Source organism: Molossus molossus, unplaced genomic scaffold (assembly GCF_014108415.1).
Source record: "Molossus molossus isolate mMolMol1 unplaced genomic scaffold, mMolMol1.p scaffold_m16_p_10, whole genome shotgun sequence".
Classification (NCBI taxonomy): Eukaryota; Metazoa; Chordata; class Mammalia; order Chiroptera; family Molossidae; genus Molossus; species Molossus molossus.
In genome coordinates this window covers 18,570,019-18,583,437 of record NW_023425345.1, presented here as the reverse complement: position 1 = coordinate 18,583,437, position 13,419 = coordinate 18,570,019, and the positions used below count along the sequence as shown (strand labels likewise).

The 13,419-nt window shown below is 35.9% G+C and overlaps 1 protein-coding gene across 2 annotated transcripts in view; it reads right to left on the bottom strand.

The window, feature by feature from the left end:
* CDK17 (cyclin dependent kinase 17) overlaps positions 1-13,419 on the bottom strand; it is a 105,473-nt gene that overhangs the window by 47,674 nt on the left and 44,380 nt on the right. Inside the window, exon 1 of one of the 2 annotated variants that reach the window (XM_036251153.1) lies at positions 132-155. The exons of the other annotated variant lie outside the window; for it this stretch is intronic. The gene's annotated coding sequence lies outside the window, so the exon portion shown is untranslated. Of the gene's footprint in view, positions 1-131; positions 156-13,419 lie in introns of those variants that run through there. 2 annotated transcript variants of the gene reach the window in all.

Below are 13,419 nucleotides of genomic sequence, written 5' to 3'. Positions count from 1 at the left end.
AGACTGTGACAGGTTTCTGGAAGATAATCTCTGAGCCCTTGGAATATCCTGCCTGATAAATCTCTTTGTATACCTGCGATCTTGGGCCACACCAGATAATTTATATCAACAATGTAAATTATGGTAAATACCTGTTTTTATATATGTGGGGTTTGGGCCACACTATATCAGTCTGACCTTTGGGTAGAAGAGGGAAAAGAAAATCTGAAAATGAATAGCTAAAGACAATCATCTGGGTACTTCCATGCCTATGTTAACTAATCCCCCCCAAAACTCCTGAACACCAAGACTTGGGTAAGCTTCCCTGGTTAACAACACTTTGTATATACAAGGTTATTATACAAGGTGGCTGGAAGAATGAAGCACTGTCCATGCAACTAACTCCACTAAGTGAGGATAACTGAAAACTCACACATGGTTTTTCTTAGACTCCACCCTGCACACCCTATCCCTTTGCTGCTTTTAATCTGTATCTTTTTGCTATAGTACACCATTATCATGAGTTTAACAGCTTTTCTCCGATTTCTGTGTCCTTCTAGCAAATCATCGAGCATGGGGGTGGTCTTAGAAAACCCCAACACACTCTCCTTCAAGAAGAGAATTAATTCATATAACAAAGTAACACCCTGTTCTGACCACTTAAAAAGTGGTCAGTCCAAACTGCTTTGTACTATACGTGCAAAATACACACTGGATTTCATGGCTTAGTATTTTTAAAAAATGTAAAAACAACTCATTAATTACTATATAGGTAACATGATAAAAATTCTAGACATAATTTGTTTAAGTAAAATACATTATGATAATTCCAATATTAAAAGACTTATTAGAGTGGCAATTCTCAGCTTATGTTTTTGAAAGTAATAAAACAATTTTTTATTAAGAATGAAGAAGTTGAAGAAAAGCAAAGACTGTTTTAAAAATGCCTAAATTACTTTTCTTCAAAGAAACAATTTTACATGCACAACAAATTGAGCATTTTATAGTTTGGGTTAAAATCCAATGCTGACATTTCAATTTTAAATTTTTTGAGGTAACACCATATTGTTTTCCATACTGGCTGCACCAGTCTGCATTCCCACCAGCAGTGTGCTAGAGTCCCCTTTTCTCCACACCCTCGCCAACACTTGTTTGATGATTTGTTGATGGTGGCCATTCAGACAGGTGTGAGGTGATACCTCATTGATGTTTTAATTTGCATCTCTCTGATGATTAATGATGTTGAACATTTCTTCATATGTCTCTTAGCTATCTTTATGTCCTGTTTGGAGAGAGGTGTCTATTTAGTTCCTCTGCCCTTTTTTAATTGGGTTGTTTTCCTTTTATTGAGTTGTATGAGCACTCTATATGTATTGGAAATTAACCCCTTATCTGATATATCATTGGAAATTATGCTCTCCCATACAGTGGGTTGCCTTTCCATTTTGATGATTGTATCTTTTGCTGTGCAGAAGCTTTTGAGTTTGATGTAGTCCCATGTGTTCATTTTCTCCTTTGTTTCTGTTGCCTTAGGTGATGTATCAGTGTTGGCCCAGTGATCCCACTTCTAGGAATATACTCTAAGAAGCCTGAAACACCAATCAGAAAGAATATATGTACCCCCATGTTTGTAGCAGCACTATTTACAATAGCTAAGATCTGGAAACAGCCCAAGTGTCCATCGGTAGACGAATGGATAAAAAAGCTGTGGTACATATACACAATGGAGTACTACGTAGCTATAAGAAAGAAAGATTTCTTATCCTTTGAGACTACATGGAGGGACCTGGAAAGTATCATCCTAAGTGAAACAAGCCAAACAGAGAAAGACAAGTATCGTATAATCTCACTTATTTGTGGAATATAATGAACATAACAGTCTGAGGAATGGGATAGTCCCAGAGACGTGGAAGTGGGGTACAGACTGACAATCCCCAGAAGAGAGGGTGGTGGGGGAGAGATAAACCACAGAACTTATATGCATGTATGCATGAACAATGGACATGGACAACAAAGCAGGGGACAGGGCGGGGAGGGGGAAATCAGTGGGGGGAAAAGGAGAAACACCTATAACAAAACTAAATAAATTAATTAAAAATAAAATCCAATGCTGAAGTAGCAGACTAGTACTTTTCCACGTAACCCTATTTTTGTCAATCTTTTAAAAATACCAAGTACAGTAATATGACATCAAAAATATGGCTTTAGTTATTTCTTTCTAACATTTTCTGCAGTGACTATGGCTTTAAACTAAACCTGTTCTAAATGAGGTGAACCCATTAAATGACATGTAAACAAATTTTCTATTATTTTTCCCACAAAAATTAAATCATGATACATCTAATGCTCTCTAGGGCACTTAAGCTAACCATACTTAATAAGAAATAACTAACATTTAAAAATTAAGTTTTTTTCACCCTGGTCAGTGTTGGTCAGTGGTTAGAGCTCCAGACTGTGCACTGAAGGTCATGGGTTCAATTCCTGGTCAAGGGCACATACCTGGGTTTCAGGTTCGATCCCCACCCCAGTTGGGATGTGTCTGGGAGGCAACCCAGTCAATGTGTCTATCTTACATCCATGTTTCTCTTTCCATCCCTCTTTCCCTACCTAACTTCTATCTCTTAAACAAACAAACAAACAAACAAACAAACAAACAAAATCAGTGGAAAAAAATATCCTTGGGTGAGGATTAACAAAAAAATAAAATAAATAAAAATTAAGTTTTTTCACTAGAAACACAAACTTATTTGCACAAAATACAAAGTTATTGTATAAAACACTGACAGAATACTGAAATAAAATTTCAATCATAATTATAGGTCCCCCAACCCCACACCCCAAACACTTAAGTTATCTCAATTCTTTGGTTGAAATCTGAGGCTGATTCTTTTCCTTTGATAGTATGAATAGTCAAACACACAAATCAGAAAAAAATAAACCCATTAAGGATTTTCCTCTATCCATTAGAAAGATAATATAAAACTACTGTGACACCTGAGATGCAAAACATTATAAGAGAAAGCTATTGGGGTGGTCCCATTCCCAAAACAACCAGTAAACTAGAAAAAACCAATCAGAATCAACTATCTCAGAACTCTTCAACCTGACTGGACACTTATAACAACCAGTAGAGTGCTTCCTAAAGGGGAAAGACTGTTGATCTTGATAAGAAAACCATATATGTAAACCAGTTAACACTGTCCATTTTTCAATCTTGTCCCAACAATGGGGATAGGATAGCAACCCAATTCTTAGAGCAGCTTCTTGGTGCCAGGGCAGACAATAGGGAACCTTGACATAAAAAAATTGGGAGTGGGTGTTGTACATTTTAGTCAGTCTGGTAGCTCCCTTGTGAGACTGGCACAAATGGAAACACTTGCCTTTCTTTAGGCCCCTTTCAGCCTGCAGGGATTCCTGTACCAGCTTCTATAGGAAGATATAGAGAGGGCAACAGGTTTTTGTTGTTCTTTGAGCCAGATATTTTTAAACATTTTTGTCAGGTCACTAATTGACTACAAAGATAACTGAATAGAAACTTCAGTGACCACACACAACCAGAAATACAGATTTGTAGAAATAGTTTAGGAAAGTCACAAATGAACAGCAGCCACAAAACATCAGTGTAGTGGGAGAATCTGGTTTCCAGAGTTAGCACACAATGTCCAGGTCTCAAAAAAATTTACAAAGCACACAAACAAATGGCATGGTCATTCACAAGAAAAAAAGCATGAAAGAAACCATTTCTGAAGAAGCCCAGAATTTGAAACTAGTAGTCAAAGATGTTAAATCACCTGTTCTAAATATGCTAAAAGGACTAAAGGAAACCAAGGACAAAGAACTAAAAGAAATCAGAAAAACATATTTAAAAAAATGAAAACATCAATAGAGACAAATTACAGAAAACAAACAAACAGAAATTCCAGAGCTAAAGAAGTACACTAACTAAATAAAAAATTCACTAGAGATGTCCAACAGGGGATTTTTATAGGCAAAAACAAAAACAAAAATAAGAAACAAAACCAGTGAACCTGAAGACATGAAAGTCAAAATTATCCAGTCTAAGAAACAAACAAAAATGAACAAAGCTTAAGGGGCCTACAATCAAATGAACCTACAATAGGCATCACTGAAGTCTCAGAAGAGAAGAGAGAGAAAAGGGGGTAAAAATGTTTTTAAAGAAATAATGACTAAAAACAGCTAAATATGATTAAATACATGAATATAAACATCCAAGAATCTCAGCAAACTCCAAAAAGGAACAAACTCAAGAGATCCATATTTGACACTATATTCAAGTGTCAACAACATCCAAGGAATCTTGAAAGCAGCAAGAGACAAACATCCTGACACATACAAGGGACCCTCAATAATATTAACAGCTGATGTGTCATCAGAAACTATGAAGATCAAGTAGCAGTGGGAATAGTGTCTTTAAAGTCTGAAAAGAAAAAAAATCTGTTAACCAAGAATTCTATATCCAAAAAGCTGATGAGATTACTCATAGACCTGCCCAACAAGAAATTCTAAAGGGAGAGCTTAAAGCTGAAAATGAAAGGACACAAGACAGTAACTCAAAGCCATAAGAAGAAATAACACCAGTAGAGATAAGTACACATGTAGTTATGACAGAGTATTATTGTACTTTTGGTTTGTAACTTCTTTCTTGTTGTTCCTTTTCTACAGGATTTAAAGAGCAAATGCACACACACACACACAATGATAAATCTGTATTAATGGGCAATGTATAAAGAGGTAATGTGACAATAACAATACAAGGGGTGAAGAATAAAGATATAAAGGATCAGAGTGTTTATATATTACTAAACTAAGTTGGTATTGTTTAAAGGAGGTTGCTATAAGTTTAAGATATTAATTGTAATTCTCAAGTAACTATTAAGAAATTAACAAATATTACAGAAAAGGAAAAAAGGAATCAAAATGGCACACTACAAAAAAAATCAAGTTAATTCAAAAAAAGGGCACCAATGAAGGAACTGCAGAAGAAACAAATAAGATATGCAGAAAACAGCTAATTGGAGAAAAAGCAAGTCCTTCCTTAGCAGTAATTATTTTGTGGGTTAAACTCTTTAATTGAAAGGCAGAGAGTTTGGTAGAATAAAATTTTAAAATATGGTCTATCTATATGCTGCTTTTCAGATACAAAGACACAAAGAGATAGAAAATGAAAGGATAGAGAAAAATTTTCCATGCAAATAACCAAAAGAAAACTGTAATTACTATATTTTTGTCAGACAAAACAGAACAGTCAGAAAAGGTTACAGGAGACAAAGAACACTATATATTAACAAAATATTAAGATATAACCATTATAATCATATACATACCTAATAACAGCCTGAAAATATATTAAGTAAAAACTAACAGAACTGAAAGGAGAAATAGGGTTCTACAATAATAACTGGAGATTTTAATGCCCCATTTTAAACACTGGAGAGAAGAACCAGACTGAAGATCAATAAAAAAATAGAAGACTTGAACAACACTATATACTTAGTATATTAGACCTATCAAATATATATACGTGTATATGTATGTATGTATGTATGTGTGTGTGTGTTCCACCTAACAACAGAATTCAAATTCTTTGCAAATGAAACATTCTCCATGATAGGTATTAGACCACAAAAAAAATGGGAAATTCACAAATATGTGGAAATTTGAACAGCACACTTTTTTTTTATATACTTTTTTTTTTGGTAGATAGAGTAGGGGAGAGAGAGAGAGAGAGAGAGAAACATCGACGTGAGAGAAACACATTGACCGGCTGCCACTCACATGACCCCAACTGGGGCCAGGGCCAAACTGCAACCAAGGTATGTGTCCTTAGCGGGAACTGAACCTGGGACTCTCTGGTTCATGAGCCGACTCTCTAACCGCTGAGCCAAACCGAGCAGGGCTAAACAGCATACTCTTAAACAACCAATGGGTGAAAAGAAGAAATCACAAGACATATTAAAAAATACCTTGAGGCATATAAAAGCAAAAAAAAAACACAAAAAACCCACAATACATCAAAACGTATGGGATACAGCAATAGCAGTGCTAAGAAATTTACAGCTGTAAATATCTACAATAAAAGATCTCAAATCAATAACCTACTGTATGCTTTATGAAACTAGAAGAGAAAATTAAACCCAAAGCTAGCAGAAAAGAAATATTAAGATTAGAATATAAACAAAATAGAGATTAGAAAAAAAATAAAATAAACAAAACCAAAAGTTGGTTCTTTGAAAAGATCAACAAAGTCAACAAACCTTAAGTTAGATTGACTAAGAAAAAAAGAGAGGACTTAAATTACTAAAATTATAAATGAAAGAAAGTGAGGACATTACTACAATTATATAGAAATAAAAAGGATTACAGTAGTCTCCTCCTTATCCACGGTTTCCGTAACCCACAGTACAAAAATATTACATAAAAATTCAGAAATAAACAATTTAAGTTGCACACTATTCTGAGTAGAATCATAAAATCTATCACCATCCTGCTCTGTCCCACTCAAAATGTGAGTCATTTCTTTGCCCATCATATCCATGTATTCATGCTATATACAAAAGCCTGTCCATTAGACACCTAGTAGCCTTCTCAGATTGACTGTCGTGGTATCACAGTGCATATGTTCAAGTAAGTTTTATTTGACTTAATAATGGTCCTATGCACAAAACTAGAGATGCTGGCAATTCAAATATGCCAAAGAGAAGATGTGAAGTGCTTCCTTTAAGTAAAAAGGTGAAAGTTCTCAATTTAATAAGGGGGGAAAACTGTATTTTAGGGTTGCTAAGATCTATACTAAAAATGAATCTTCTATTGTGAAATTGTGAAGGAAAAGAACATTTTTGCTAGTTTTGCTGTTGCACGTCAAACGACAAAAGTTACCACCACAGTATGTAATAACCTCTTAATTAAAATGGAAAAGGCGTTGAATTTGTGGGTGAAGATATGAACAGAAAACATGTTCCAATTGAAAGCAATGTGTTGCACCAGAAAGCATTGAAGCCTATACGAAGACTTCAGCAAGGGATCCCCTGAAACTGACCACATTACCGTATATTATCCTATTGCATTTTTTTTAATCCTCACCCGAGGGCATTTTCCCATTTTTTTTGTTCAGATAGAGTGGGAGGGAGAGAGAGAGAGAGAGAGAGAAACATTGACGTGAAAGGGACACATCGAGTGGCTGCCACCCGCACAACCCAAACAGGGCCGGGGACAAACTGCAACTGAGATACATGCCCTTAGCGGGAACCGAACCCGGGTCTCTCTGGACCACAGGCTGATGCTCTAACCGCTGAGCCAAACCGGTCAGGGCTATATTTTAAATCTCTTACTGTATCTGATTTATAAATTCAACTTTACCAAAGGAATATATGTATGTATGTACATATAGGAAAAAACAGTAAAAATAGTTTTTGGTACTATCCATGGTTTCAGGCATCCATGGGGGTGTCTTGGAATGTATCCCTAGTGGATAAGGAGGAACCACTGTCATTTAAGAGATTACTATGAGCAACTGTTCACCAACAAACAGGATAACCTAACAAAATGGACAAATTCCTACAAGTACACAACTACTAAAATAGACTCAAGAAGAAAAAGACCATTTGAAAACACCTTCAACAAAGAAAATCCCAGGAACAAATGGCTTCACTGGTGAATTCCACCAAATATTTAAAAATGAATAAGAATCTTTACCAAACTATTCCAAAGAAACTGAATATGAGGGATCACTTCCTAACTCATTCTATGAGGCTAGTATTATCCTGACACCAAAGCCAGACAACAATACTACAAGAAAACTATAGACCAATATCCTTTGTGAATTTAAATGTAAAAACCCTTAACAAAACACTAACAAAGTGAATTCAGTAGCATACCAAAAGGATTACACTTATAACTAGGTGGGATTTATCCCCAAAAGGCAGGAGAGCTCAACTTGAGAAAATAATTAATGCAATAACACCACAGGAGAAAAACCACACAAACATCTCAACTGACCCAGAAAAGGTATTAAACAAAACCCAATACCCTTACATGATAAAAAAAAAAAACAAAAAACAATCAAAAGACCAGGAATAGAAGGCAACTTCCTCAACATGATTAAGGTCACCTACAAAACACCCACAAATAACATCATATTCAGTAGTGAAAGACTGAAAACTTTCTCCCTAAGAACAGGAACAAGACGAGAATGCCTGCTTTCACCACTTCTGGGAACTTCTAGCCAGAGCAAATAGGCAAGAAAAAGAAATAAAAGGCATCATAATTGAAAAGAAAGAAATAAAACTATCTCTATTCAAAGATGACAATCTTATATAGAAAATCCTTAAAAATTCACAAATAAAAACCTGTTTGAGCTACTAAATGAATTCAGCAAAGCTGCAGGACACAAAGTCAACACACAACAGTTGTATTTCTATACACTTGTAATGAACACACTAAAAGGAAATTTAAATACCATCAAAAACAAAATACTTAGGAAAAACTTTAATCAAGGAAGCACAAGACTTGTCTGCTGAAAACTACAAAATGTTGCTGAAAGAATTTAAAGACCCAAATAAATGCAAAGACACCCGGTATTCAGGTATTGGAAGATTTATTATAAAGATGACAATATTACCCAACGTTATCTACAGATCCAATACAATTCCTATCAAAGCCCCAAGGGTGTTTTCTGCAGACACAAACATATGAATCCTAAAATTTGTATGGAATTCCAAGGGACCTTAAATAGCCAAAATGATCTTGAAATAGAATAACAAAAAGTTGAAGGGCTAACACTTCTTGATTTCAAAACTTACTACAAAGCTCAGTAATCAAAACATTATGTTACTGGCTAAAGGACAGACATATAGACCAATAGAACAGAACTAAGAGCTGCAAAACAAATCTTCCCATCTATGGTCAATTGATTTCTGACAAGGGTGTCAAGACCATTCAAAGGGAAAAGAGTCTTGAACAAATCATGCTGTGAAAACTGCATATAGTTACATGGAAAAGAATGAAGGTGAACTCTTACCTGTGCCATATATTAAGAATTAACTCAAAATGAATCAAAGTCCTAAATTTAAGAGTTAAAACTATACAACTGCTAGAAGAGAAGATGGAGGAATACTCATGGTGTTGAATTTGACAATGATTTTTTAAATATGGCACTGGAAGCATAGGGAACAAAAAAAAGACAAATTAAGACTTCATTAAAATAAAAAACTTTTGTACATCTAGGGACTGTACCAAGAGTCAAAAGACAATTCACAGAATGAGAGAAAATATTTACAAAGCATGTACTGATAACAACAATATTTAAAGAACTCAACAACAACAAAAAATGGGTAATTAACTTGAATAAACACAGCACCAAAGAACTTACACAAATGGCCATTAAGTGCATGAAAAGATGCTTAACATAATTACTCATTAGAGAAATGCAAATCAAAACCACAATGAGATACCACTCCACACCTACTAGGATGGCTATCATAAAAAATAAAAACACCCCTGGCCAGTTTGGCTCAGTGGTTAAAATGTTGGGCTATGGACCAACGAGTTGCGGGTTTGATTCCAGTCAAGTGCATGTACCTCGGTTGCAGTTCAACCCCGACTCTGGTCAGGGTCGTACAGGAGGCAACCAGTCAATGTGTCCCTCTCACACTGGTGTTCCTCTCTCTCCCTCCTTCCCACTCTATCTGAAGATAAACAGAAAAATATCCTCGGGTGAGGATTAAAAAATAAATAAAAAATAAATAAAAACATCCCAGTCATTGTGGCTCAGAGGACTGAACGTCATCCCATGGACTGAGAGGTCCCAGTTTGACTCTCAAACAGGGCACATGCCTGGGTTTTGGGCTCGATCCCCAGTAAAGGGTTTGCAGGAAGTTGCCAATCGATGGTTCTCTCTCACATCCATGTTTCTATCTCTCTCTCCCTTCCTCTCTCTCTAAAATAAAATCAATAAAAACATATTAAAAAAAATAAAAACAAAAGTCAAGAAGTGTTGGTGAGGATGTGAATAAACTGAATACTGGTGCATTGCTGGTGGGAATTTAAAATATGCAGCCACTGTGAAAAACTGTTCCCCAAAAAGTTAATCATAAAATAATCATATGACCCAGCAATTTCAATTTCACCCCTAGGTATATATGCCCCCCAAAAGAAAACAGAGACTCAAACATATAACTTGTACACCAATGTTAATAGCAGCATTAATCATAATAATAGATAAAAGGTAAAACAACATTAAGTGTCTATCAATAGATGAAAGGATAAACAAAATGTGATATCTATTATCCATCTATCTATCTATCTCACAATGGGATACTACTCTGCCACAAAAAGGAATGAAGTTGACACGTCACAAAATGAATGAACCTTGATAAGATTATGCTAAGTGAAATATGTCAGACACAAAAGGGAAAATATTGTATGATTCTACTTATATGAAATATCTAGAACAGGCAAATGGATAGAGACAGGAAGAATAACAGCTGTTACCAAGGATAGGAGGAAGGAGGCAATGAGGAGTTGTCTCATTCTGGAAACAAACAATGGTGATGGCGACAAACCACAACCGATGTATATGCCCTTGGCCGAAATCGAACTCGTGACTCTGGTCCATGGGCTGATGCTCCAACTGTTGAGCCAAACTGGCCAGGGATACATAACATTTTGAATGTATTTGATGTCCCTTGATTGTACACTTAAAAGTGTTTAAAATTGTAAGTTTTTGTAATGTATATTTACCACAATAAAAAAAATTGAACTATTCTGTCAGCAGGCATTTATATCAGTTTTTCACCAAGCCTAAATACAGCCAAATACCTCATTTCACCAGAATTTTATTTTAAAAACAGCTATTTTATTTTAAAAGAATTTTATTTTGAAAACAATGTGAGCAGTCATCCTATACCAATGACTTTAAACACAGTAGAGTAAAATATTAGGGCTGATGCTTATGATTAGGATGTAGAAACTCCCAAAAGATTGTTTCCCTCATCTTAACAATAAGAACAAGCCAGTCCGGTGTGGCTCAGTGGCTGAGCGTCGACCCATGCACTAAGAGGTCGCTGGTTTGATTCCCAGTCAGGACACATGCCCAGGTTGTGGGTTCGATCCCCAGTGGGGGGGGGGCATGCAGGAGGCGGCCAATCGATGTTCTCTCTCATCGATGTTTCTATCTCCCTCTCCTTCTCTAAAATCAATAATGAAAAAAATTTTTTTTTAAATAAAACAATAAGGACAACCAGACAGACTATAAAATCATAGTTTTTTTTTTTTTTTTAAGTCAGCAGGGATGCAAAGAAACATACATAAACTAAACTCTAGAGGAAATAAGCCCTTTCTAGGAATGAAGACATGGCTGGGGTCATGGTGAAAGGAGTGAACCTGCTATAGAAGGGGAAAAAACTAGCCCAATTTACTTTTGGCAAGAATTAAAATCTAGAGCAGCCTCCGTTACAAGGCAAATCTGTACTTTCTCAATACTTTCCAAGTACTGGAGTGGAGGCAGGGGGTGGGGGATGTTAAGGAGTTAGGGCTGCAAAATGCAGGGACAAGGATAGCAGATCTAAGAGAAAACTGTCCCCAAGGGGCACAGAGCCTTCACCAAATGCAAGGTCATGCCCAAAGGAAAGAGTTAGGGTATTAGTTGAATGCTTTCTCCAGGGGTGAGAAAAGCCAGGGGTGGACTAAAGGGAAGAAAAAAAAAAAAAAAAATATCCCAGCTGCTCAAAATCCCAGCAGCTTGGCTGAAAAACAAAGATAGATTTCTTACAGTTTTACTAACTGTTGGCTGATCTGTAAGGCATGAAGAGATAGCGTTAGTCTCACAGGTGCTCAGATCCCAAGCCCTAAAGAAGGTAAAGTCCTGATTCTGCACTCAAAACATTTGATACCACTAGTGAAATAAATATAACTAAAGTTATAACAGAGTCCTGGCCCAAATCAGGCTGTTTTCCTATCAAGTATTATATTTCAGCTTTTCACCCTCAACTATGTCATGGGGATGAATGTAGCTATCCTTTTAAATAGATGTTTGCTATTCCATTGTATGGCTGTACCATGCAGCAGAAATGTTTTATGCTATTTGTTTTATCACACAGAATATTAAGAAAGACATTTATTCAAGGGTGAGATTCAAGCAAATTAATCTTTCACTGCTTCATCAAAAACCTTAAGTGAAACTGTTTCTTTCCCCGTAAATGCATGAAAACAAAGAATGTCACTGCTATGATTTGAAATAAGGAGCCAGTAGTTTTACACACCAACGCATATGCATATGCAAATGTCAAGACAGTAAAAAAAAGGGGGGGGGGTAATGTTTTAGTATTATGAAAATTCAGTTTTGACCTTGCAGGTTCCATGAAAGGGTTTTAGGATGGCAATCACACTAAGATCTGACAGGTAGGTTAGCTTCCCAAACTTAATTCTAATTAACCTATTTAGCAACCTGAACATTAAAAATTCAGTAAAGTTAATGGTTAGCTATTAATAATAGGAGTATAATAATATACTCAAAATTATCAATTGCTTAGCACACGAAGAGGAGCAAGTTTAGGTAAAAAGAAAAAATGAATTCAGGATTGAAACTACTGGAACAAAATTAAATGAATCTGGAACTCAGAAAAACAAGTTTAAAGTGTGGATTTGAGAATTACATTTACAAAACTGATTGAAGCTAGGAAAAGTATGTGTAATAAGAGGGAGATCAGAAACATAAGAAATGTCTACAATAAATAAGTGGATAAAGAAGAAATCATCGAAGCAGTTCCAAAAAAAATGGATAGAGAAACAAATTGGGACAAATGAAAGGATGTTAGAGACCATCTAGGCCAATCAATTCATTTTATGGTTAAGGAAACAGTTTGAAGAGACTCAAAAAATGAAGTGATTTGACTGAGCTTCTGAAAGTGAGAGTCAGGTCTTAAAATTCTATCCTAGGGATCCTAATTCAGTTTTCTTTCCATAGTACCAATTTCCAGACAGGAAGCAACTCTTCCCTCTTCTAACTACAGAAGAATTAAAGTCTAGCATCAGGGACAGATATCAAGCGGAAAAAATAACACACGTACCTACCTACACCCCTCCAAACCCTGCTCCTTCTGTAAAAGGTAACTTAGCATATCACCCACTCAGGTTGTCTTCCCTTTATTCACACTCTACAATCAATGCGTCACCAAATCCTATAGGCTCCTCCTTTAAATTATATCCAGAGTCCGACCACTTCTTACCATGTGAACTGCTAAAATCCTGATCCAAGCCACATTATCTCTTTGCCTAGACTATAATATTTAGAGCATCCTAACTGGTCTTCTTTCTGGGTTCTACTCAAACATTACTTCCCTGGTCATCCTGTATGAAACAGTGACAGCTCTACAAACCAGGTTACACTCTATTCCCCTTACCTGTTTGAATTTCCTCCATATC